The sequence below is a fragment of the Euprymna scolopes genome, chromosome 1, assembly GCF_053919585.1.
Source record: "Euprymna scolopes isolate OS-2025 chromosome 1, ASM5391958v1, whole genome shotgun sequence".
Classification (NCBI taxonomy): Eukaryota; Metazoa; Mollusca; class Cephalopoda; order Sepiida; family Sepiolidae; genus Euprymna; species Euprymna scolopes.
This window is the reverse complement of record NC_136482.1, coordinates 15,345,826-15,372,340: the sequence shown is the minus strand read 5'-3', so window position 1 is coordinate 15,372,340 and position 26,515 is coordinate 15,345,826. Positions and strand designations below refer to the sequence as shown.

At 33.9% G+C, this 26,515-nt stretch overlaps 1 protein-coding gene and 1 pseudogene across 4 annotated transcripts in view; both read right to left on the bottom strand.

Moving 5' to 3' along the window:
- The window catches only part of LOC145283682 (uncharacterized), a 374,028-nt gene that overhangs the window by 282,192 nt on the left and 65,321 nt on the right, over nt 1-26,515 (bottom strand). The window lies entirely within an intron of this gene.
- On the bottom strand, nt 9,485-9,601 carry LOC145283683 (5S ribosomal RNA; annotated as a pseudogene).

Below are 26,515 nucleotides of genomic sequence, written 5' to 3'. Positions count from 1 at the left end.
ATAGGCATAGACTGATTATTAATTTGTAAGATTGCTAAAAGCAGAAGGATAACCTCAAGCTTACCTCTCTTTCAATACCGATCTATCAATCTATTTATCACCCCTCTCTCTCTCCTCCTCCTCTGTCTCTGTCTCTCCCTATTCCTTTTTCTCTCTCCACACACACACACGCATTTATATTTCTATATTTCCATCTATCGCAATCTTACTCTGTCTTTATCTCTGTGTCTTTTTAGTTAACTTAAAACAATGACTATTAATGTATAATTTATGAATAAAAAATCCCATAAGGGATTCACTGTCATTAAATTATATGACTCAAATAAGAAATGAACTCCTTGATAGATATTTACCGTAAATCATTACTGTAACACTCGACCCTTAAAAATGTTCAAACTCTACTGTTTGACCATCACATGTAAACAGACTAAAAACTATCAGCAAAAAATAAATAACAAAACCAAATAAATATGTTATATTTTAAGTTGGGGGATCACTTTTCTATATAAACTTCCTGCATAGTTAACGGTAACTCGACAAAGAATCATTGGATGGGTTCTCAATTTCAGGACGGAAAAATTGGGGTGTGAGCATTTTTATTTCACTCATTCAACATATTTTTCTGTTTATAATAGGAATGGAGGTAATTCTTTTTTTTTTAGATTTTTTTTAAAAATGTTTAGTGGGAAATACAAATAATGAAATTATCGACTGATTCAGAAACCAAAGTTCACTGAAATGTAAAATACCTGTGTTTAGCAAAGTAAAATGACGCTGATGAACTTCACAGAACCATCTACACAATATGAACCGAACTCTGTTTCTATTTATTATAACATAAACCTAACCTTATCCTAAAGATTTAGTTTGCAAAGTTGCATGGTGCACAATTTGATTCGAATTCATACAGAAAGTCGGAACCATTGACATCAGGGCTGCAAATTTGTGGATACGAAATCCTAAAAAGCATAAAGACACTTGGGAAGAAGCAGAAAAAACATATATACTTAATTATTTTGTGAGAAAAAATATTTTATTTTAAATTCTGCTTTTTTTAGGTACTAGCCGGGGGGTACCCGGCGTTGCCTGAATGTTTGGAGGTGTGTGTGGTTGTTAATGAAAACCTAAGAATAAGCGAAGTAAAAAAAGAAAACAGAAAAACGAACATTAAAACTTATCTGAAAATAAAGCGGGGTGGGGGTAATCAAAACAAAAAGCACAAAAAAAACTAACGTAAGGCAAACGAACGATGTTAAATGTAAAAATCTGAAAAATAAAAGCAAAAAAGAAAACAGAAAAACGAACGTTAAAACTTCTGAAAAATACCCCCCCAAAAAAAACACGTGAGAAATGGCTTAAATAAGCATGTTTCGATATTAAAATTTAAAAAATCGGTGGGTACCCGGATGTTTTTGGGTGTGTGTTTGTACGGTCGGGTGTGGGGGTGTTAATGAAAACCTAAGAATAACCGAAGTAAAAAAAAAAAAAACGAACGTTACGTGAAAAATGGCTTAAATAACCCTGCTTCAATATTTAAATTTTAAAAATCGAAAAAAAAAAGACATCTCACACCACGATTTGAACCCAAAACGTTCAGATAAGGACCCAACGCTCTAACCAACTGAGCTAACACGACGTACATGAAATTCAGCCAGTTCTTCAACTATTTAAACTAAATCAGGTCATGACGTCATCTTACGCATGCGTAGAACCGATGTCGTCATGAGAGGACGATTTTTGTTGACCCCCCCCCTCCTGTAGAAAATTGTTGATTTCGGGGTGAGAAAAATTAACGTTTTTTGCCAATTTTTCGATATTTTACGGGCGAAGGATGGAGCTTCGATATGGTACCAAGTTTGTGAATTTTTATTCCGTCTGTCGAAAGTTTTTTAGCAGACACACAGACACACATACATACATACATAAACACATTTTCGCTTTTATATATATATAGATGTTTGTAACCCTAACCCATTCTTTTATATTTAATTATCGTAAAATTATTTTATATTTTATTAGGTAACAACGGAACAAGGGCCTTGCTAGTTCCATATGAATTTGAAACTATTGAAGAGGCGATTATCATAACTGACCTAATTTCAATGTTACATAATGACTTAAACATATAAATATATTTCAAGTAAATTTTTAAATAAAATCAAAAATATGAAATTATCTGATAAAGCCTCGGTTATAACTTCTACAATCTCTTCTTGCTATCTATTCCTTAAGTGTTATTGCGATTTCTGTCGAACTCAGAAATTTGGACGAAATTTTGAGCGGAATACTTTATTTACTTCACTGGGGTAGCGTGCACTTGGTCCGTCAGCCATGACTGGATAGAGGTCCTAAGTAATTCACAAATGTATATTTCGGTCGCCCACACTGAGGATTGAACCTTCAACCTTCAGGAAAATATCACTTTTACAATTGATTTTTTTCCTAGTACTCTAACCACTGCGCCACGGGTCCTTGCGGACAATTTTAGCAGAATCTTACAGAAACATTTCCGAGTTCGACAAGATACACCTGAAGAAGGTCGGAGGTTATATCGACCGAAATGTTGGGAAAATCACACTCAAAATGAGAACAGTAGTCCGATGAATAATAATACTTACATTTCAATATTGATCACAAATTGAAATCATGATTTATATAATTCAATATCGGCTTACTTTATCTCGCTTTCAATGAAAATAAGTTTCTAGTTCAAGTCTAGATTTGACATATTCCTTTTATATATTAGATGTACACAAATGAAATTTATTGCATTATTTGAATTACTCGAACTACTGTTCTAACTCGAGTGTTATTCTCACAACGTTTTGATCGATGTATCCGCTGAATTTCTTCACGTGTATCTTGTCTTCATAATTTTCTGTCGAACTCGAAAATCAACATGAAATATCGAACTGGACCCTTTATTTAATCCACGAAGTTAGCATACTTTAGTTCCATTAGGATATGATAGAAATCTTAAGTAATTTACAATTGTCTTCTTTGTATCGACCGTATTAAGGAATCAATCGTTAACAAGACTGCCATTTAGAACTGAACGTTACGCCATTAGATTTTCATTTTGAACTTTTTATTTACTAGCATGGGCGTCCGGCGTTGCCCGGGTGTTTGGGTGTGTATGTTGAGCAAAAAAAAAAAAGTCGTAGTAGGAAGGCAGGCTCGAACCCGTACCGCAAAGGAGGAAAAGAACGGGGTAAACCTAACGTTTATGCTGTACCGACCACCGCCAAACCGGAAGCGAAATTTTTTTAAATTAAGGCTATACAATCTAAAGGAGAAGATAACTTTAAAAAATATCGGCGAAAAAAGTGCCCCCCCTGTAGAAAAGTGCCTAGTTGAAGGGGAAGATATTAATGTTTTTAGCCAATTTTTCGATATTTGTCGTATGAAAGGTCGAACTTAAAAACGATACTGTCTTGGTAAAATCCGTCGCCTCTATTGAAAGTTTAAGGCAGACATGCAAACATACATACATACATACATACATACATACATACATTTATATATTGGTAACTAAAAATTTTCGACCCAAACTAATGAAAAAGCTTGCCCTATCTCTGAATACCCTTTATGTAAAATTTCAAATATTTAGACCAGAAATTGTCTGAGTAATTTGGAAGAGACCGCAGAGGTCAATTTTTTTTAACTTTAACCCCTATTATGACGCCTTAAAATTTATTGTTTTGGGCTAAAATAAAGTTATTAAGTTGGATCCATGTCCAAGGAACCTATATCTAAAATTTCAAGTGCGTAGACCCAAAATTGTGGGAGGAGTTTGGTAGAGTTATCAATGATCAAATACTTGAACTTTGACCCCTTAATCGCCAAATTTCCGACCAAAAACCGATCACATCGATTTTCCCAAATCTCAGTAACCTGTATATCAAATTTCGAGTCTGTAGACTAAAGATTGACAGAGTTATTGCGTAGGGAAATGTACACAGACACACAGACACACAGATAAACAGATACACACACAGACACACATACAGACACTTCACTTTTATATATATATAGATTTTTTATTAGGAAAACTTTTTATTACTGCTTTGTTTAAATTATTTAAGTAGTAATGATCTCAGGGAACTAACTCATGCTTCGCTTGTTTATTTTGGAGATATAATATGTATTTAGCGTAAATTTGATAAAGTTCCAACTGTCCTTCGCTAAAAAGTGACATTTGACAGTAAATATTTTTTACAGTTTCTGTTTGCCAGATTTCATTTAATTATCGTCCTGCCTTGAATTTTTTTACCATATAGTCATCGCTTATAAAGGCACGGGGGCAATCAAGGATAAGCGTTAAAAGGATAAGCGAAGTTATTTTATATAACTACCCAAGAACTTATTTATGTTATTGAAAACGACCATGTTATAGTTAGATTGGAAGCAGCTCCGCGGTATTTTGTTCCACAGACAAGAAGTTCTAAAGAAAGAAAATTTTCGTTCAGTTTTAGGAACGGATAGGGGGTAAGGGAAATTGTGGGTAGGGGTTGAAGCTAAGCGGAATTTTTCGTGTGTGTTTTGCAGGGGTAGACCATAAGGTGAAGTTCAATCGAGCACTTTAATCAAAATACAACATCGGATTAATTCTTCATTCTGAAGAATTCTGCACTGACTTCTTAAACTTACAAATTTCAATTCAATCCCGCCTTTTCTATGCTGTGCTTGGCATCAAAAGGACGATTCCGATGCACGGCCGTGAAATTCTTTCAAAATGTCCGCCAGGGCAACAGCGAAAGATTTTGGCGGGGAAAAAGACAGCGTTTTTAAGATATTCCTTAACAAGACGAAGAATTATTCGCACGTGATTGGCAGGAGATGAATTTTCGTTTCGGATTTCCTGCCTTCGGGGAGAGTTTTCGCAAGAGGAAAGCAAAATAATGGCCGCTAACCCACATATCTTCGGGGTACGGCTGAACGCGCGTTGGCAGCACTCGCCAAACGTGTCTGTTGTATTTTAAAGTTGATTGGTTATAGGATAAAGTTGCATAATTTAGAGTCAATACCATAATATTAAAAAGGTTCTATATGAGATTTGCGGTTATTTTGAATTATGAATGATTTTCAACCTTACGTTACATTCAAAGTAACCAGTTTAAGCATATTCATCGAAGATAAATCATAATACACAAATAATGCAGAACAATCGTATTTGATTAAATAGGCAAGAAAAAAGAACACCTCATATAATTTAAAGCTAGATATTCCCCTTTTTTCAATGACAACTACAGCTTCTAGTGTTGGGACGATTAATCGGAATCGGGAATCGGAAAATCGGAACTTTTGTGCCGATTTTCTGATGCCAAAAACGATTCTTTCTTTCTTTTATTTGATTTTTTTAAATCAAAATCTTCTACTGTTGATAGCAATAATAAAATACAAATATTTATTGATTTTACATTACCAATAAAGCTAAACTCTGTTTAAAAAATAGAGAGCCTTCACCTCTAAAAGTTTCTTCCCTTGAATTGATAGACTTTGTAATTACCTTTCTGTATTTTGCTTCTACGACTATACTAACATGTAGAAATTTAAATGTAATGCAAACAAACATCTCTTAGCTCAAAGTGTCCCTGTAAGCATGGTCCTTAATTTAAAGTAGCCCTTTACGTCTCTGTGGCAATTTGCCTTCTTTGGGGCGAATAATAATAATAATAATAATAATAATAATAATAATAATAATAATAATAATAATAATATTAATAATTAGAAGAAGAAGAAGAAGAAAAAGAAGAAGAAAACTGATAAGAAGAAGAATCAGTTAGTGTCTGTAGATTATGTGAGTTGGTTTCCACACTCAAGTATGTTAAAGAAAACAATTGACTATGGAAACTAACTCACATAAGTTACACACGCTAACCGGGTCCTGGATATGACCTTAAACTATATCCAGTGGTGAGGCCTCAGCTTGCGGGCTTTGGGGAGTGTGGAGCCACCCTTTAATTACCATTGCTTCCAGGTCCACTCTGACCCGGAGTGGTAACACCTGTTAGGGTCCCAACTATGGGTTAAATGGAAACCGACTTGAAAACAACAAATATATTCTATTAAGAATTGTCGGCATTAAATAACCCGAAAAGGGTTGATATGCCGTAAAACAAAGAGGGTTGTTGTCACCTAAATTCCAGCAAAGATACATAGCCGTTTCTAACGAGAAATCAATGATAAACGGCTGTTGTGATAACGCAAATCCATTTGTAAAAATTATCGAAAAAATTGGACAGTAATGGAAATCTGGGGAGACTTGTTGTCACCCAGACCCCAGGGAACACCACAGGTTTTTGGCAGGTAGAAATCTATGAGGATAGTCTGTGTGAAAACTCTAGTGAATATAAATGATTCGACTTTCAACCTCCAGCCGAATCTAGGACGGTTTTTTTTTTCATTTTGGTGTGACGGTGAAAGATTCAATCCTATTTTTTCTTTATATAGTAATCTCAAAGTTCACATTATTTTTAATAGATTTTAAGTCCAAAATTATTTTCATTAGCTCCAAAATTTTGAGCTAACACATTTCTGTGAAAAATATTACTTTTTGGGGAAGTGAAGCGGAGACCGAATCTCAACGAACTGAAGAAAGAAAGAGGGTAGTCTTACAAGTTAACCCCTTTTGGAGACAGGCAGATTGGGTAATTACCCCGGGGAATGCACTACGGGAGTCGAATCGAAAAGTGTCCGTAAAATAGCGAGTATACTCAAACTATTATACACACTGTCAAACTTGATGAAAGAAAAGAACTGAAGTCATTCTTAATTACCCCATATATATATATATATATATATATATATATATATATATATATATATATATATATATATATATATATATATATATATATATATACGGATTTTTAATTTAATTATAATTTGATTTTTAAATTTTAAATTATCAATCACATTACTAAATATTGAATTAGCTCTAGGATATTTACCTATCGAGCTTATTATATATCTAAATTACAACGAGCACTTTTTCTTTCCTGTATTTTAATTAAACTAGTAATTTCACTATTACATTAAAATACACTCTGCTCTTTAGACTATTGTTCTAATCTCCTTTAAATTATATATATATATATATATATATATATATATATATATTATATATATATATATATATATATATTAAAAAAGAAGTCTGTATATAAATGGAATGCTAAAAAATGTATTTTGATTTAAACAAATTAATTTGTTTAAATCGGGTATATTTCAATGTTTTACATCCGTGTCAATGTAGAGTCTGTTTCCCTAATCTGCATGGTGGTATTCTGCGAGTTTTGTCTCTTTTTAACATTATTTTATTTCTTTAAATTTTTAAACTACTTTTGCACCTGCAGCAAAACACATTTACTTCAAATTTATAGTGGTTGACTTCTAATTATACAAGATATCTTATATCATACCGATCCACTCAGAATTCTTAACCTGGATTTTTAGAACTTATCAGAGACACCGAAAATCATCACTCTTAACTAATTAAACTGCCTTTCCTGCGCCAAATCATACTGCGCATTTGAATCTCTAACTATGGCGGTCATTTGTGTGGGTTTTCTTTCCTCTCCACCAGTGCTCAAAACTCAAAACAGGGTTATCCCACGAATTATAAGCTATCTTGTTACATCATTATTCTGCTAGACATTAACGGCATGTATTTCTTTCCCCTTACTACATAATCTGAGTCATGACTTCACTGTCATTATTCCCATACGTCTGTGTTGGAGAAATTCATTCCCCAAAGCTGATACCCAGCGAGTCATGCCTTACCGAACCCCGTCCGCATTTTAAATTTGTTATGTCGAGAATTACCAAAACGACTCAAAGCCGATATGTGCAGCACTGTCTCTATCTAGGCACACAACATCGCGAAACATAGTTTTTTTTTTGTTTTTTTTTTTACAAGAGCCCTTCCATTATGCGTTTCTGCCGAATTACTCATCTTGGAAAAATCGTGACTAAAAAAACATATTTTGACGAACCACTCCCGAAACAACAAAATAAACATCCACCTACGTAAATTTAGGTTATTATATACTAGGGAGGGGGGGCAGCTTTGCCTGGTCGCAAAATACGCTTATATATGATATTTAATTTGTCCAGATATCGTATATATTATTATAAACTCGTGATTTCAAAAAATATTTGGACGCTATCATACTCCGAGCACAGGACCTTTAAAATAGTAATACATTTAACTTAGACTTTACTCTCTTAAACTTTGATCTATTACTCTCTCTCTCTCTCTCTCTCTCTCTCTCTCTATATATATATATATATATATATATATATATATACATATATATATGTATATATAAATATATATATATATTCCACCAGACTATCCATTCATGTGTAATCACCTTTTTCTTTAGCATATTCCCTCTACTTAACTTATTTTGTTTTCAAGTAAGATCTTTGACTTACTTGTTGTTTTATCAAATACTTCTGCATGCAAAATCCGATCCCGCATTTTGCTAATTCCTACCCTCTGATGAGAAGGGGAGTATTTCTTCGAAACTCCGCGGATTAAGGACTATCCATTTATCTAGTGTTTCCTTTTCAGATTAAATATATTTTTAACTCATTTCAAAGTGTTTTTAACATATTTTATTAACTGTTTGCTCATATATATATATATATATATATATATATAGTCATCCACATGCAGTACTGTTTCGCTGTTTCACAGATCATCAGTGCAGTTAGACACGCAACTACCTCAAGCCAGGATCGAAACCTGACCGCCCATATGACAGTCGGAGCTTCTAATCGTTGCACTATGCGGCTGCTGCTATGCGGGCAGTGAATTAACAATGTTGTGACATATATATATAAATATAAAGTGAGAGAGAGAGAAAGAAAAAGAGAGAGAGGGAGAAAGAAAGAGAGAGAGAGAAAGAAAGAGAGAGAGAAAGAAAGAGAGAGAGGGAGAGAGAGAGAGAGTGTGTGAGTCAGAATGCAATGAAAATAAATCAAATAAAGTACTCGATCGCGAATGTGAGAGCTTAAATACAAATATTTATTTAAAAGCTATACATACATATTCAAAAGACGAACCAGCGATTTCATTGTATTGAACCAGCCATCTGTGGCTGATATGAATTCAATACCGGTATGTATGTATCGTTTTCTAAATAAGTAGTTGTGTATATAGTGGGAGCGATGTGTAATTGACCATTTTTCAATTAAATGTCTGCTTTAGTCGGGACCTACCACAAGGCACCGAAAGGAAGCTTTACAAGTATCCCCGCAGTGACTTAGTCCACAATAAATGTTTAGTTTACATTGCACTGTAGAGAACAGTTGATTCTATGAAATTATTTTATATAATCCATTCCATAACCTTGAGCCTCTGGGGCGGCATAGGCCATCAACAACTTTTGTAGATGCTTTCGTAGCGAGGAGTTCTTTTTTCGGGCTGATGGTGCTGGCCCCCCACGCCCAACCTTCCCAGAAGGTACATACAGCAGTACAGCACCTAGCCTTCCCAAATGGTCACCCATCTGGTACTGACTAGGCCCAACGTTGCTTAACTTCGGTGATCTGGCGAGAACCTGTGTGTCAACGTGATTGTGCCGTCCTATTTTATATAATGGCTTGAATTAAAGTTTAAAATACAATAGATAAAATACAATAGATAAATATTCTGCTCTAAATGTAACATTCACTTCGAACGCACCCCTATCGTTTAAAAGAACTTGCTGTTGGTTTTATATGCCGGGCCTTTCTTCTTGTGCGATGATAAAACATTTTCAAATGCACTTGTGGCATCAAGCTGTATAAGCGTTAACATTGTTCAAAATCGAACTGTTCTTTCTTTAATAGGAATTTATTCAATTTTCGATACTTAACGGGGCATTTTGACACAAATTCTAAATAAGAATAATTCATTTGTGTGAAATTTCAAGAAAAATTGTTTTAGAGTTCATAGGGAACTCTCTCTCTCTCTCACACACACACACACACACACATACACACATACAAACACAAAGTGCCTTTTATATATGAGTAGAAATTATATTTACTTTTATGCAAAGAAGCTATCGTCGTCCAAAATGTCCCTACCAAGTCGAAAAACTACACTATGATATCATTATGTTTCTAATGATAATGCCGTTAATTTACTTTTTTTATCCATTTAAATTTATGTGCTTCATCTATGTATGCGTGCGTGTGTGAGTGTGATTTCATGCAATTTTTTATTCTCGAGATATTATCTACTATTATATAAAAGAAAATTTGTTTGTGTGTGTGAGAGACAGAGGGGGGGAAAAGGGAGAGAAAGAGAGAGAGAGAGAGTCTCCTATAGGCTTCGCAGCTGCTGGGCCGATTTTTTATGAACTTTCATACAATTATATTTAAGTATCTGACAGTGTTCTTAGATTGGTTTTGCATTAGAATGTGTTCGATGAGTGTCGATAATCGATAATAAAAAATTCTGATGAAAGAAAGAAACAGTCGATTTTCAACAAAAATTAACACCTTATACAACCTAACATCACAAGTGTATTTGAGAAGCAGAAAGACCCGGCATATAAAATTAATGGTGAGTTCTTTGAAATGACAGGGGCGCATTCGAAAAGAATGTTTCTATTTAAAACACGATACTTTTTCATTGTAAACTTTAATTCAAGCCGTCTATATATATAAAAGTGAAAATGTGTGTATGTATGCATGTATGTATGTTTGTATGTATGTGTGTTTGTGTGTCTGCCAAAAACTTTCGACAGACAGAACAAAAATTCACAAACTTGGTATCATATTGAAGCTTCATCCTTCGCCCGAAAAATATCGAAAAATTGGCCAAAAACGTTAATTTTTTTCACCCCGAAATCAACAATTTTCCAACAGGGGGGGTCAACAAAAACTGTCCTCTCATGACGACATCGGTTCTACGCATGCGTCAGATGACGTCTTTACCTGATTTAGTTTAAATAGTTGAAGAACTGACTGAATTTCTTGTACGTCGTGTTAGCTCAGTTGGTTAGAGAGTTGGGTGATTATATAAACGTTTTGGGTTCAAATCGTGGTGTGAGATGTCTTTTTTTTCCGATTTTTTAAATTTAAATATTGAACCAGTGTTATTTAAGCCATTTTTCACGTAACGTTCGTTTTTCTGTTGTTGTTTATTTTTTTACTTCTCTTATTCTTAGGTTTTATTAACACCCCCGACCGACCACACACACCCAAAAAACACCCGGGTACCCACCGATTTTTTAAATTTTAATATCGAAACATGCTTATTTAAGCCATTTCTCACGTGTTTTTTTTTTCTTTTTCAGAAGTCCTAACGTTCGTTTTCCTGTTTTCTTTTTTGTTTTTGTTTTTTCGGTTTTTACATTTAACATCATTCGTTTGCCTTACATTAGGTTCTTTTTCGATGTTTTGATTAACCTCCCTCCGGGTACCCCTCCCGCTTAAGTTTTAACGTTCGTTTTTCTGTTTTCATTTTTTACTTCGCTTATTCTTAGGTTTTCATTAACAACCCCACTCCCTCCAAACACTCGGGCAACGCCGGGTACCCCCTTCGCTAGTTATATATAAAAATATTTTTATAAAATAAACAGTAAGTACCTTACAGTGAAATATAAACTAAAATGTATTGTGGATTAAGTCACTGTGGGGAAGCGTGTGAAGTTTCCTTCTTGTGTACCAAAACTAAAACACGCAATACATCGATTTGATTAAAAATTAGGCAATTTCATTGATTTCAATAGCAATGAAAAACATAGTGTGAAACATTCGTTGACCATCAATCATGTGGATCTCTCTGCTAGTAAATATATAACATTGTATATATGGTACATTTATTGCTAAATAAACTCAGTCGGAGGTAAAACAGATCGATATATTAGATATGGCTAGAGGTGTTTATATAGACGTATTTAAGGCCTCTGGAAAGTGCTGTAAAGCGTCGCTTGTTTTTATGTATCGGTAATCGTGCCGTAATCGAACGGCAAATAGTCTCTTGAACGTAGCAATGATTACTTAAGTGAGAGGCAGGTAGATTGGGCAATTCCCTCGGGGAATGCACTCGGGCAGTCGAATTGAAAAGTGTCTGTAAAATGGCGTGGATACTCAATCTATTATACAAACTTTCGTTGAGTTACTCTGATGAAGCAACAAAACAGAAATCATTCTTAATTACCCCCAAATATATATATATATATATATATATATATATATATGTATATATATATATATATATATACACATAAATATATATATATACATAATTATATATATATATATATATATATATGATTTTAAATATATGTAACAATTAACCTACACAGAATTTTCCGATTTTCCTCCTCATAAGGATTCGTCAGATTATTATATATTATATAGACCATATATATGTATACATACGCACACGCGCGCGCACGCACACACACACATAGATAGATAGATAGATAGATAGATAGATAGATAGATAGATAGATTTCAAAATTAAACCACGAATTTACTTATTTAATTCCGGTATATACCAATTAAACCCGAGTCAGTATTAATTGATCCAGTTAATTAACCTTAACGATTATCAGTATTAATAACCGAGAATATATATATTATAATTTCACAATGAGATAAGATAAGATAGCTATATACACATAATATACAAAAAAACATATGCTGTGATATATGACCGACTTGGTTATTGTGAAATTATATATATATATATATATATATATATATATATATATATATATATATATATATAAGAGCAAATAGTTAATAAAACATGTTAAAAAACACTTTGAAAATAAGATTAAAAACATATTTAATTTGAAAAGGAAAGACTTAATAAGTGGATAGTCCTTAATCCGTGGAGTTCCGAATAAATACTTCCTTCTCATCAGAGGGTAGGAATTAGCCAACTGCGGGATCGGATTTTGCATACAAAAGTATTTGATGAAACTGCAAGTAAGTCAAAGATCTTTCTTGATAACAAAAAGTGAAACAGAGGGAATATGGTGAGGAAAAAGGTGATTTCACGTGAATGGATAGTCAGGTGAAAGGTAAGGTATCCAATTGTAATTTTTATTTTATTTTATATATATATATATATACTAGCAATCGGTGCCCGGCGTTGCCCAGGTGTTTTGAAGTGTATGCTGAGGAAAAAAACAAACGGTCAATTTTTTTAAACTTTGACCCCTATTATGACCTCTTAACATTTATTGTTTAGGGATCAAGTAAAGTTAATAAGTTAGATCCATGTCCAAGGAATCTATATATAAAATATCACGTCTTCAGACCTTAAATTGTAGGAGGAGTTTGGTAGAGTTCTCAAAGGTCTAATTGTTGAATATTGACCACTTAATCGCCAAATTTATGTCGAAAACCTATCACATCGATTTTCCCAAATCTCAGTACCCTGTATATCAAATTTCGAATCTGTAGGCTTAAAATTGACAGTTTTAGCGTAGGGAAATGCACACAGACGCACAGACACACACTAACACTATCACTTATACATATATATAAACATAAACATCATATATTTAAGGATAATAGTACGCCATATATATAACAAAATACCATTATTTACTGAAGTGAAAGGAAAACCCGGGGGAACTTTACCCAAAAATAAATCTATATTTTTTTGTGTATATTGATAGTCTGGTACTTATACAGTTTAGTGACGACATTAAAAAATGGAAATATTGGAAAAAAAATTTTATTGTACGTAACTGTTATAGACTGAAGTTCTCCGAAAAAAAATTTCACTTCATTTGATCAAGTAGTTTTTTTTTTTACAGCGAAAAACAATGATTTATCACGGCTACGTCAACGTGGCCATTTTGGAAATGTTATTGCAGGCCCAGAAATTCCCCAAGGGCAGGTAACTGCCGTACATAGCAGAATACCTCCATTTTAGGCCAATCTAGCCCTTTTTCCCCCCACCAGAATGAGATTTTTTTTTTTTTGCGAAGACAGATGCCATTTTTGGGGTGTTTTTTTTTCTAATTTGTAACAGAAGTAAATAAACGAAGTTTCGAAGTTATCCATGCGTGTCCAACTGAGCATGTTTCGAAAATAATCTCGTATAAAAATTCTACAATTCTTTGCATTCTTCAATTTCTTTGCATATTCAATAGTATTCTTATTTTAAAAAAAAACGCAAAAAATTGCAGATTTAAAAAAAAAAAAGAAAAAAAAACGTAAAAAAATTGCAGATGTGTTGTGCGCATCTCAATATGGCGAGAAAAAAAAGGCTAGATTGCGAAATTTGGCCTAAAATGGAGGTATTCTGCTAGGTATATTTCCAAAATGGCCACGTTGACGTAGCCGTGATAAATCATTGTTTTTCGCTGTAAAAAAAAAAAAACTACTTGATCAAATGAAGTGAAATTTTTTTTCGGAGAACTTCAGTCTATAACAGTTACGTATAATAAAATGTTTTTTCAATATTTCCATTGTTTAATGTCGTCACTAAACTGTATAAGTATCGATAGTCTTATCAACACCCCTTTTTTCTATTTATTTAAAAAGAAAATACATCTTTATACAAATTCCCTATTAGTTTCTTTTTCGGTTCTCTTATACGATGATCATCTTTATTTAACTATTACGTGTAATTATATTCATACAGATATTCTATATGGTTTATATTTGCGTAATATTTGCGTAGAAATGAAGAAAATCAAATTTATTGTGTATTTATCGTGTTGCCATAACAACGTGACGTAGCCAAGGACGGTAGTGGACGTGAGTGTGTGTGCGTGTGTGCGCGTGTTTTCGTGCTGTATTGTTTGTAGTAGTAGTAGTAGTACTAATAATCTGTCCAGCGTTTGCTTTCTTGTTTTGTGAATGGCGGACGTTGAGTCGGAGGTTGGATTGTGAAGTTTCGTATTTTTGTAATTTGTAAATGGCAAGTTAGAAAAAAATTAAACCCTTCCAAGATGGACAATAAATAAGACCAAAATATTTTATGGTAAAGTTAAGAGCGTAAGAACTATACTTTTTTAGGAGATGTGATTATTGGATTAACCAATCAGAAATCGTCTGTGGCACACACATCTCTGTTTTTATAGATATATAGATATATATATATATATATTAATTAAATCAAAAAGATGTAGTGTCTATCTGAAAAACGCAATGGTGCAATGGTAAACTAAAACCCAAGTATGTCCAAGGATGGAGTACTGCTGCCACATCTGGGCAGGAGCTGCTAAAAACAGCCTATCCTGCCTTGAGTACAAAATAGACTTCGTGGTTTAGTGGGGGATGCCCTTTTCTCTTCCCTGCAATCTCTTTCCCACAGAAGAGACGTTGCGAGCCGGTCTTTGTTTTATCGTTATTTTCATGGCAGGTGCTCGTCTGAGCTTCAATCCCTCATCCTCCCTCGCCAATCTTTCACGAGAAACACCCGTCTGGCTGAAACTACTGTCAATAATTTTCTCCACTCTTTATCTGTGCCTAAATCCAAACGTAGATTCCATGAGCAAAGCTGCTTTCTTAGAACTGCCCGCCAGTGGAACTCTGCCGCTTGCCTGTTTCCCACCTGAGTACAACTTGGACGTCTTCAAGTCCAACATAAACAAACTCCTGACAAACCGCCCCCTTAAGTAAGACATTCTATCAAAACCCCCAATACTAATGATTACTACAATACTATCTCATTGATTACTATACACGCAATAACCCTTATCCCTGAGTGGCATTCGGGCCTTGATAAGTGGTGACTCTCATGTAAAAAAATCAGCATATATATATATATATATATATATATATATATATATATATATATATATATATAATTTTCAAACGACATAATGTTTGGATTTGTCCGAATAGTCTTGAAACAATTGTAACTAACAATAGAATACACTATTTGTTGCTATCAACCCATTCTTTGAAGTCTTTATTTTTGTTAAAACAATATATATATATATATATATATATATATATATATATATATATATATATATATATATATATATAGTGGGGTAAAACACATTCGTATGAAAAATCTGAAAAGAAAAAGAAAACAACAAACAACAATCGCTCCTGATGATAATCGGATGCAGCGATAGAAGTGTTTTGGGCTCCATTATATATAACTGCCAGCTGAAATTAAAAAGACCTCTAGGCGAATGGAAAAGATATCCAGAAAGATCGGAAAATAGAATAATTCTGTCGCGTTCAATCAGACCTGCGTGAATATATATATCAGAGAAAACATTTTTAAACTGTAAGTTTAAATTTACAATCAAATTTACTGTTCAACTGAAACTCCAAAAACCAATTTATAAATCCTTATTCCGCGGAGTTTCAAAGACAATAAATTTGATTGCAAATTTCAACTTACAGTTTTTTTTCCTTTATAATATGCTTTACTCTCTATTGTGTATTGAGCTTTTTTATTTGGTTGGGATTAAAATATCTATATATAAATACTGTAGATGTATTTCCTTGTTTTTGTTGGCGATACTTTCTGAATGAATTCAATTATTTATATATAACTGCATTTTTACCTAAATGTGAGTTGGGAATAATTTTCCCAATTCGGTATACCCAAATGACGAGCTGCATATATATATATATATATATATATATATATATATATATATATATATATATATATATATATATATACTAGACGCATTCTTAAAGTAACGCATCTTAGTTCAATTCCGTCTGAATAGATTAGAATAGATTGCAAATTGCATTGTTATCATGATTGTACTAATGCATTTATGACCTGAAAGTTTAATTTCTCTCTTACAGATATTGACGCTGTAATACTCTAAGAAAATAATTCCTGTCATGGACTGGCGTCAATAGTGGATATGCGTCATTGAATTCCTGGCAAATGTGCATTAAGAACCGTGGTGACTACGTAGAAAAATAAATTCTGGGGCACAAAATGCCGTTAGTTTTAATGGTACCACTCCCGTCTTCGTAGCTCTTCGACGTTTGGAGTTACAAAACATTGAAAACTTTTCTTTTGGAACTACGGTCGTATATATATATATATATATATATATATATATATATATATATATATATATATATATATATATATATTACGAAAACATAAAGGAACTGGTTATAGAAACAGAGACGAAAGGCACATGTTGAACACTGGGGTGAGCAATTAGGTCTATTGTTGTTGATGAAGCCTGCCCAGCACTGACCAAGTGTGCGGACGGAAACAATTCAGGCAACTGCATCCCCATCTTTTCCTCACCTTCTCTCTCTCTCTCTCTCTCTTTCTCTCTCTCTCTCTCTCTCTCTCTCTTTCTTTCTCTACTTTTCGAGAATACCGTTCTTTTTATCATTGCACTTTGGGAACGGACATTTCAATCCAATATATGCGTCCAAACAGCAAACCGGCAGTTCTTGACCTTCACACACCGAAGACCAACAGCTGGGACGAGATTCGCTGTTTGATTAGAATTTTAAAAAACACGAAACGTGTACAATGTTCTATTATGCCTTTTTCCAAGGCTTTGCAGGTTGTCCGGAACTTTATTTCGTACGGTTTTCCGGCGTTTCGTCCGGCATCAATAGTAAAAGTCGTCTCACCAGGATATGCCTGCGTTACTTGTGTTCGAAAAACGAACCAACAGTTATTTATTTGGTGTTCTCCTAAACATTCCATCAATTGGCAATATTTGAGTTAAAAATAAAAAATATCGATACGGTATCCGTCAACAATTGGAAATATTCCCTTTGTCTATATTCTTAATATAAACATCAATGGATAAGAATCGGCTAAACTATATTTAAATTAAGCTAGAATAACTAATGTTTCATTGTGGGTTATATTTTCGAAGATGCCGTATATATTATATTTTTTTGGTGTTGACTGTTCATTTTATGAAGAGTCTTAGTGTGTTCATGTTTGTGATCATGTTGTGGGTTGTTAGATATTATATATATTCATTGTGCTGTTATTTTAGAAGTACCAAATATGTGCGTATGTTACGTTGTTCTTATTTAGATGGCGACTTATATATTTGCTGTTGTTGATGTTTGTTATCATGTTGTTGACTGTTGCGAGATGCTAGATATTATATATATATATACATTGTGAGTGTTCATATTGTCTTAGAATGTTCATGTTTGTGGAGATAACATATTGGAGACATAAATAGGTATATATAGAAAGAGACAGACAGTTCTGTATATATGAGAAACAGGATAAAGAGAGAGACACACAGTTCTGTATATATATAATAGACAGTGTACATGTTACTACAAAGCATCAAGCCTGTAATTCAGCTAGAAGAGATTTTTGAATATCTTGATAGACAGACCGAGAGTGCGTTTGACATTTACGTTTTGACAGTTGTACATATAATATAAACACGTTGCCTTTCTCGTTGTAATGATGAACACAGAAAGACGGCAGTTATAAAAACACATGATGATCATTTATTCTTCGACTGGTCGGAAATGATTCTGTATTTCAGGGATTCAAAGTTGTTATATGGTTATTTCTAAACCCTCTCGCTTCCAGAGGGAGCCTTGACTCTAACCGAGAATCGGTCTGAACCTCTCTACTCCTCTGATCTTACTGATCTAACTCCTCCTAACTAACTTCGAACTCTTTCCTATATCGAGAAATCACACGTATGTCTGGTCAACGTGACCATAATTCATCTGTTATCAACATGCGCGATTTGCACGTTTTTGAAACCATTTCTGACGACCAGGAAATTTCCCATTCTCTTTGTTGTTTTACAAAGGAATTTAACCTACTTATCTAATTTTGTAACCCATACTTTATTATGCATTCTTTCTAAGAATGTGAATAGTTTCAAGCCAAAGTTGTATTTATTAAATATTTCAACAGAATCAACAATTTACTGGACATTCCATTTATAATAACATCCTGTGTTTATTTTAACTTATGATTGGAATTCTCAATTCCAAGTCTAGCTCCGCAAGTTCGAATTCTTGACTATCCTATTTCATATTTATACACTTACAAGAACAGAAGCCTGTTCTTGTAACACTAATCTCTTTATCCTGTGAGAAGGGAAGATTACAGAATTATTATACATAGCTGGTTATAAGAAAGCAATCGCCATGACAAATAATATACAACCTGAAAGCTCATCGTTCAAACTCCTCGGCTTAAAGTCGGGGGGGGGGCAGCATGAACTTGAACAAATACATTGCGGACATTACCGAGGCTGCTTCAAAGAAGATAGACTCGCTCTACCATGCTAGAAAATTGTTTACATCTGAGATTATTCCATACCTCTACAAAACTCATGTATAGAGTACTGTTGTAATATATGGGTTGGTGCGGTGCGCTCTTATGGTAACATAGTGCGTAGGGGCGCGTGTGAGAAAATCAGCAGCAGCCTGTGATAGCTGACTAACGGAAATATTAGCAGAAGCATCCGTTTTAACATATGCAAGTGTATACGCGCTAACGTCACGGGAATAATAAGGAGAGAAAAGGGAAAATAAAAAAGGACAGCACATGATCGAGCCTCCCGGGATATATAGACGTTTGAACAGGAGAAGCAGAAAGTGGTATCTATGGCCGGCGTCAGGTGGCGGGTAGAGAGACTTTTAAAAACCACATGTTATTAGCAAAGCGTTGTAAATCATATGTGTGTACGAAAAGAAGAACCACCAATAAATGCATTTCATTTGCACTTAAAAAAATGTTCGAGTCAGATTTTTATTTCTTTCCTTTTTTTGTTTGTTTGTTTACGCCGACGTATCAGACAAAGTGTGGGTCAGAGTGATTTAAATGTAACGACACAGTAACCACAAGTCTCTCACTCTTAGAAAGTATCTAAAAGAGTCGTAGGTTCAGTACTATCGACAATACTCTCCAATCTCAGTCCCATTAACGCAATGTTGTATACCAGTGCTTTAATAGAATGTGCTCTGATAAACTCATAGTACTTGTGCCCCCTCGACATATACATTCCTGACTAACCTACCACGCTGCAAATGACCAATCTTTCACTGTGGTAGTCTCTAAATGCCGGAAAGCATTTTAATCTAAGTTTTTTCTCTTAGACTACTACACTTTACAATTCCCTTCCTGTTTCCTGTTTCCTTGACAATACTAAAAAGCATAAGTTTAAATGTGATGTAAACAGACATCTTGCTGTTCAACTCTGCAATGTTTCCTATTACACATGACACGTTACAATCAATTTGCAGTAGAATAAGACGTATATTTTGTTTTACTTTGTCTCATTATTTCTATGGCATCGTCCTGATGTGATGCTGTGACGACGGCTTTCTTTAAAATTATCATCTTTGCATTTTTGTTTTTAATTTTGTATTTGAGACAAATATAAACTAAACAGCGACAGACCAATATTTACTTTTTATAAGTATGGTAGTTTTCTAGAAATGACTGTGAATGTTATACGTACATACATTTTTCAGAATGTGTGAGAGAATATATAATTATTTCCACTACCAGACAACATTGCAGCCAGAAAGAGGCACGAAAGCCAACAAACCGGAATCCAAGACTCGAGTTTCACTTTCATTTGGGCTCATCAGTTAGACACATCCGAACTCAGGATTCGAAACCCGAGCCTCTTGCATGCGAGACAAGCACTTTACCAACCGAGCAAACGCGCCGCACATAAGAACTTTTTATTAACTATCATAGATCAAGAAAACCGCAAGGAAATCCGACAGTGGAATGAACCTAACTTCGTTTCGAACAAGGAATGTAATCATCGCAATCAGCCTTAACCCAAGTCGATGTCTCACTAGTAGGAATTTATACTCGCTAGGGATGTTATCACGACAAGCCTATCCTAACGCGAAATAAGTATTTTTCAGAATGTGAGAAAATATATAATTATTTCCACTGCCAGACTGCTGTCTGGTAATGAAAATAATTATATATATATATATATATATATATATATATATATATATATATATATATATATATATATATATATATATAAAGATTTTTATGGGTACAAAATTTTATGAAGGATTTTAATAGCACTGGGGGAAATGCCATTATTGAAATTGAGGACTTTTTTTTTTTTTTTTTGACGTTTAATCGATAAGAAATACTACAAAGTCTGAAAATCTAATCTCCAAAACCAGTATGTAGTTCAAAATTATTTGAACCGAATGAAGGGGGAAAAACGTATGAAAAATGAGGGATAAAAAGAATTAAATTAACGAAGATATCTTTCGGCCGATTCTTTTCAACTGTAACATCGAGGTCTAAAGACCAAAATTAACGAATCCGGGGGTGAAATTAATAAATGAAGTTTGGAGAGACGGGATAGCATTCTCAAACTACACCCATAAGTTCTAGATTATGGGTGTGTTCTTTTTGCTTACACAGAGTTGGTTTTCGTAAAATAATCGTGACCGCTTCGAGAATTTTCAAATGTATTCTCGAGTGGGCTCTGTGTAAAATGGTGAATGCTCCATCCGTGTAACCTCCAGTGCAGACTTGACACTTTAATAAGTGTTCACCAATGGCCGAACTATGAGTATGTAAACGCCCGGGTATAGTGATTGCAACAAAAGAAAACTGTATATTTAAAACGTGTTGTGTTTTTAATATACTTAATTTATTATTCGATATTTTCATTTTCAATTTTTCAATTACTGATATAAGTTTGAAGGTTCATAACGCGTTTCAGGTGTTTTTTACGCCCTCATCAGACATTTTGTGGTAAAAGATAGGTTTGGTGAAGCTATGCCGAAAATTAATGTCTTTCTCACGAAGTTAAATGTGTTTTTGAACTGAGGTTTTACGTAAGTGTGGCCCACCGACCGGTGGGGTCAGGTTGAGATCATTCAGAGGAAATTAGGATTGCGGGTGCGCCGATGATTGTTTATTTTATGCCTCATATACTTACAAAAGTATGTGTGTGGGTGTGTGCATACGCATGTGTATGTTTTTCTGTGTTATTTTGTGTGTGTGTGTGTGTGTGTGTGTGTGTGTGTGTGTGTGTGTGTGTGTGTGTGTGTGTGTGTGTTGAAACGTTGCCTTAAAGAGGAATGCTACCCAACACCTTGTATGCCTTATTTTTAAAAATTCCGGTGATCGATTAACTCCCTTTCAGAACAAACTAATCAGTCTCCTGTGTGTAATGAGTAAGTTACTGGAATCTGTGATAGAGACACGGTCAACTAATTGGCAAAAATATCCTACTCAGTTATATGCAGTATAGTTTCTGTTCTGCGATATCTACAGCTGCTGATTTTCTTTTAAAGTTGGTACACTTTTGTTTACTTTAAGCGATTTATTTAAGCCAATCGAACGAGTCAATTTAAGTTAACGCGAATTTCGAGAATATTTGCACATAATTGTAAAACCATTGAATAATTAATATAAACTGTTTGTTTAATTTATTAGTAAAACTTATGTTTACATTAAGCGATTTATCGGTGTAGACCGAACAGGTAATCTTGGTTATTATTCGTACAACCTTTCCCCTGAGGTAACCCCATATCTTATTCATCCGGATCATTTCAAACATATACGGGATTTCAAACTGAACCCTTTATTTCATCTCAAGGTGTAAATTGTTCTCATTCCATCAGACATATAAGTTTTCGAATGCACCTGAAAAGTTCGGAAATTACATCGGCTGAAACACATATTTCGAGAATATTTGCACATCTAAACACCTAATCATTAAAGGCGTTATTTCCAGATTTCTAGCGTCGTAAGTTTGTAGTAGACCACTCGACTAAAGCGCTTCCGTCATTGTTTTTGGCACAGTCATTTTCCTCAAAGAGTTACACGTTCTATCTTGCATTCTATTTTTTTTTTTTCAGAATTTTTTTTTGGGGGGGGAGCTATCGCACGGGTACTATCTGCTATTTACCTTTTCTTGCTGGGGGTTGCTTAATTTTTTGCAACCTTTTCTTTTCGCACGGGTATAAACTATTATTATATCGCAAATAGGTAACAATCCAAATTACATTGTTGTTGCCTATTTCAACATAATTTCATTTTCTTTTGGGTATATATATTGATAAATGTTTGTGCGTACTCTATTGACAATTGTCTGCGGACAACATTTCTATTGTTTCAATCATCTAAAGTGTTCTCTTTAGATTGTTTATAATAGAAACAATATTCTGTATATATTGTTTAAAATAAATAAGAATTATTTATTATTTAAAGAATCTGTTCTGTTCATAACTGTTTCTTTTTTCATGATTGCTTAAAATTGTCACTTTCTGCACGTATATGCGACAACAGGAATTTAGTTCCTTTTAAGTGACAGAGGCTTCGAGAGTATTTTGCTACCTTAACTCCAGTCTTGTCAACAAAAATACCATACCCTGAACAAGACCCTGAACCATACACTGAAACATATCCCGAAATATTACCTGCCCGCCAGATTAGTACGCACAAGCCAAACAACAATGCTACCACCACGCAATACACTTCGGGAAAAAATTTTCTGCACCACCTCACTCACAAAATGGGGTGTGTATTCCGAAAGCCGTTCTTAACAAGGGGAGCCTGGGGTTTAGGCGACAACAACACCCGGACTATATTTTTTACGCTGGGAAACGACTGCTACCACCGGGCAACGACAGTTAACGGGTCCTAATAGTTATTAATCTATATAATTATTAAACTCAAATGACCTTGTAACAGGTGTTGTAACCCAAAATCCAGTTTACGACTTCCGGTTGCGCATGCGTACACAAACAAATAATCAACGCGACAATAACGCGTGTGTGTGTGTGTGTGTGTGTGTGTGTGTGTGTGTGTGTGTGTGTGTGTGTGTGTGTGTGTGTGTGTGTGTGTGTACGTTTTCAGCGTCCTAATTGTTTTGTTGTTTTTTTTTTGGGGGGGGGTTGCGTTTAAATTATCCAAATAAACAATTTTTATTACTTTCGGCATTTTCTTTACATCGTTCATTTCCGTATTATGTTAAAGTTATTTTAACGCAATTTTCTTACAAATAAATCTACTTTTAACCCGTTGACAACCATAAGAGCATTTTAATACGGCGATTTACCCACCGCCTTCCTCTTTTTTTAAAACTTATTCTTCATTTTTAATACACCTTTCTTAAAAACATTCATACATTTTCTTCTACATTACCAACATAAATTAATGACCCCGAAAATATGTTTTTTTTTTAATTTGCGTTACAAATAAATAACCAACGTGACTATAGAACGCACTGCTTTACTGTGTACGTTTTCAGCGTCCCAATTGTTTTTGTTTTTTTCGCGTTTAAATTAAAAGATATATTAAAATTTGAATTTAACATTAAGTTTTATGGTATCTGTTCAGTGTACATTTACCTATAAGTATAGCAGATCACTTATAATTCAATGGTTGTAAGTTTTTTTTTTTTAAACAATTATAAAGTTTTTCCTTTTACAGAAATGTAAAAGTCTGAGGACGCTACAGACGGCAAAAAAAACGGCCGTGTAGCCGAAACAATAATGTAACTTAACAGAAAGATACGGTAATAAAAAATAAAACGTATATATATATAGATGTTTTTTTTGTTTGTTTTTCTTTTTGTTAGCGATACTCATTGAACGAATTCAATTATTCAATTATTTATACGAAAGTGCATTTTTACCTAAATGCGAGTTGGGAATAATTTTCCCTTTGACCAATTTGGTACCCCCTAAATGAGGAGCAGCATATATATATTATTTTTAAAATATAATTATCCACTGACACGTGTTTCGTCGTCTATGACTCATCAGAGTGGCTGAATCTAGCGAGATTCGAAATCAGGACCCCATAATAAGAAGCCTAAACCTCTACCACGGAACCACCTCGCTCGACTACTGAATGTATCGCGTTTTTATGTAGATGGGTTTTTTTTATTTGTTTTTGTTAGCGATACTCATTGAACGAATTCAATTATTTGTACGAAAGTGCATTTTTACCTAAATGCGAGTTGGGATTAATTTTCCCTTTGACAATTTGGTACCCCCTAAATTGGGAGCGGCATATATATATTATTTTTAAAATATAATTATCCACTGACACGTGTTTCATCGTCTACGACTCATCAGAGTGGCTGAATCTAGCGAGATTCGAAATTTTATTTAAAAAATTATATATATATATATATATATATATATATATATATATATATATATATATATATATATATATAGCTGTTTGACGGTACAAAACTTATAGATTGGTTTGAAGAAAATAGCCGTGATAAATGAAGTATATATATATATATATATATATATATATATATATATATATATATATATATATATATATATATATTTAGGGAGACAAATAAATAGAAACATTAAAAAATCCCCTATTTTAAATACACCCTTCTTTCTAAACAAACATAATATAAGACTAAAACGAAAAATCACAATACTAAAATCCAAGAATCCAAAAAATAAATATCAAAATAGAATGAAAGCACCCCTACCCTTATTTCAGAAGAGCCAGTCCCCCCTCCCCACACATACAGATTAGTGACGACCTCGGACCACAGCCGCCTTCCTAAGGAAGCGAATAACCCCAAAATACTATAAAACAATATACACATTCCCAAACCAATAAAAGCAAACACACACGCACACACACGCGCACACACACACATAAACACACACACACACACACACACACACACACACTACCCCACCCTAAAGGAAAAGAAAAAAACATTAGCAGAAAGAGATAGCGACTACAGCGAGGTCAACGTCTCCCTGGACAAGCCAAATAAAAAAGCAATAAAAATTCAGCGTACCAATGAATAATAAACACTTACAAGCCTCCACCCCTTGGAAAAACTTCAAATTAACTACGAAAATCGCCATTTTTACACATTTGAAAATAATTTCTGACGAGGACGCATCACAGACCGTCTGAAACGCGCGTAAACGATTTCAATGACTTAAAAACATTATTACAACGATCCAAACATAATTATCAATGAAAAACCAAGACACGGAATAATAAAATAATGTTAAAAAATACACATTGTTGGTGACTACTCCCTTATTTAAATATACATCTTTCTTTCGTTGGAATTTTATATAAATATATATATATATATTTATATATATATATATATATATATATATATATATATATATATACACACACATACAGTACTGTTTCGCAGCTCATCAGTGCGATTAGACAGGCAACTGCCTCAAGCCAAGATCTAAACCCGACCGTCCATATGACAGTCAAGACTTCTCAGCATTACACTATACGGCTGCTGCTGTATGGGTAATGAATTTAACGCTGTTTTGACATCGTCCAAATGCCTCCACTCGATTTGTTTACACAAAGAGTGTTTCTGCCGGTAAAAAGTATAATTATTATTTGATTATAATTATGAAGCCCCTTTAAGACTACTTAACTGTGTTTGTATTTACATCGAATTTGGGAGCTGTTTATCTCTTCTAAATCAAGCAGCATAAAAATGCAACCAAATTGATATGAAAGAAATTATATTAAAAACAATTGTTGTAAACAAACGATGCAATAATAATATAATAATGGTTTAATCTTGGTTGTTATTTTCACAACGTTTTACCT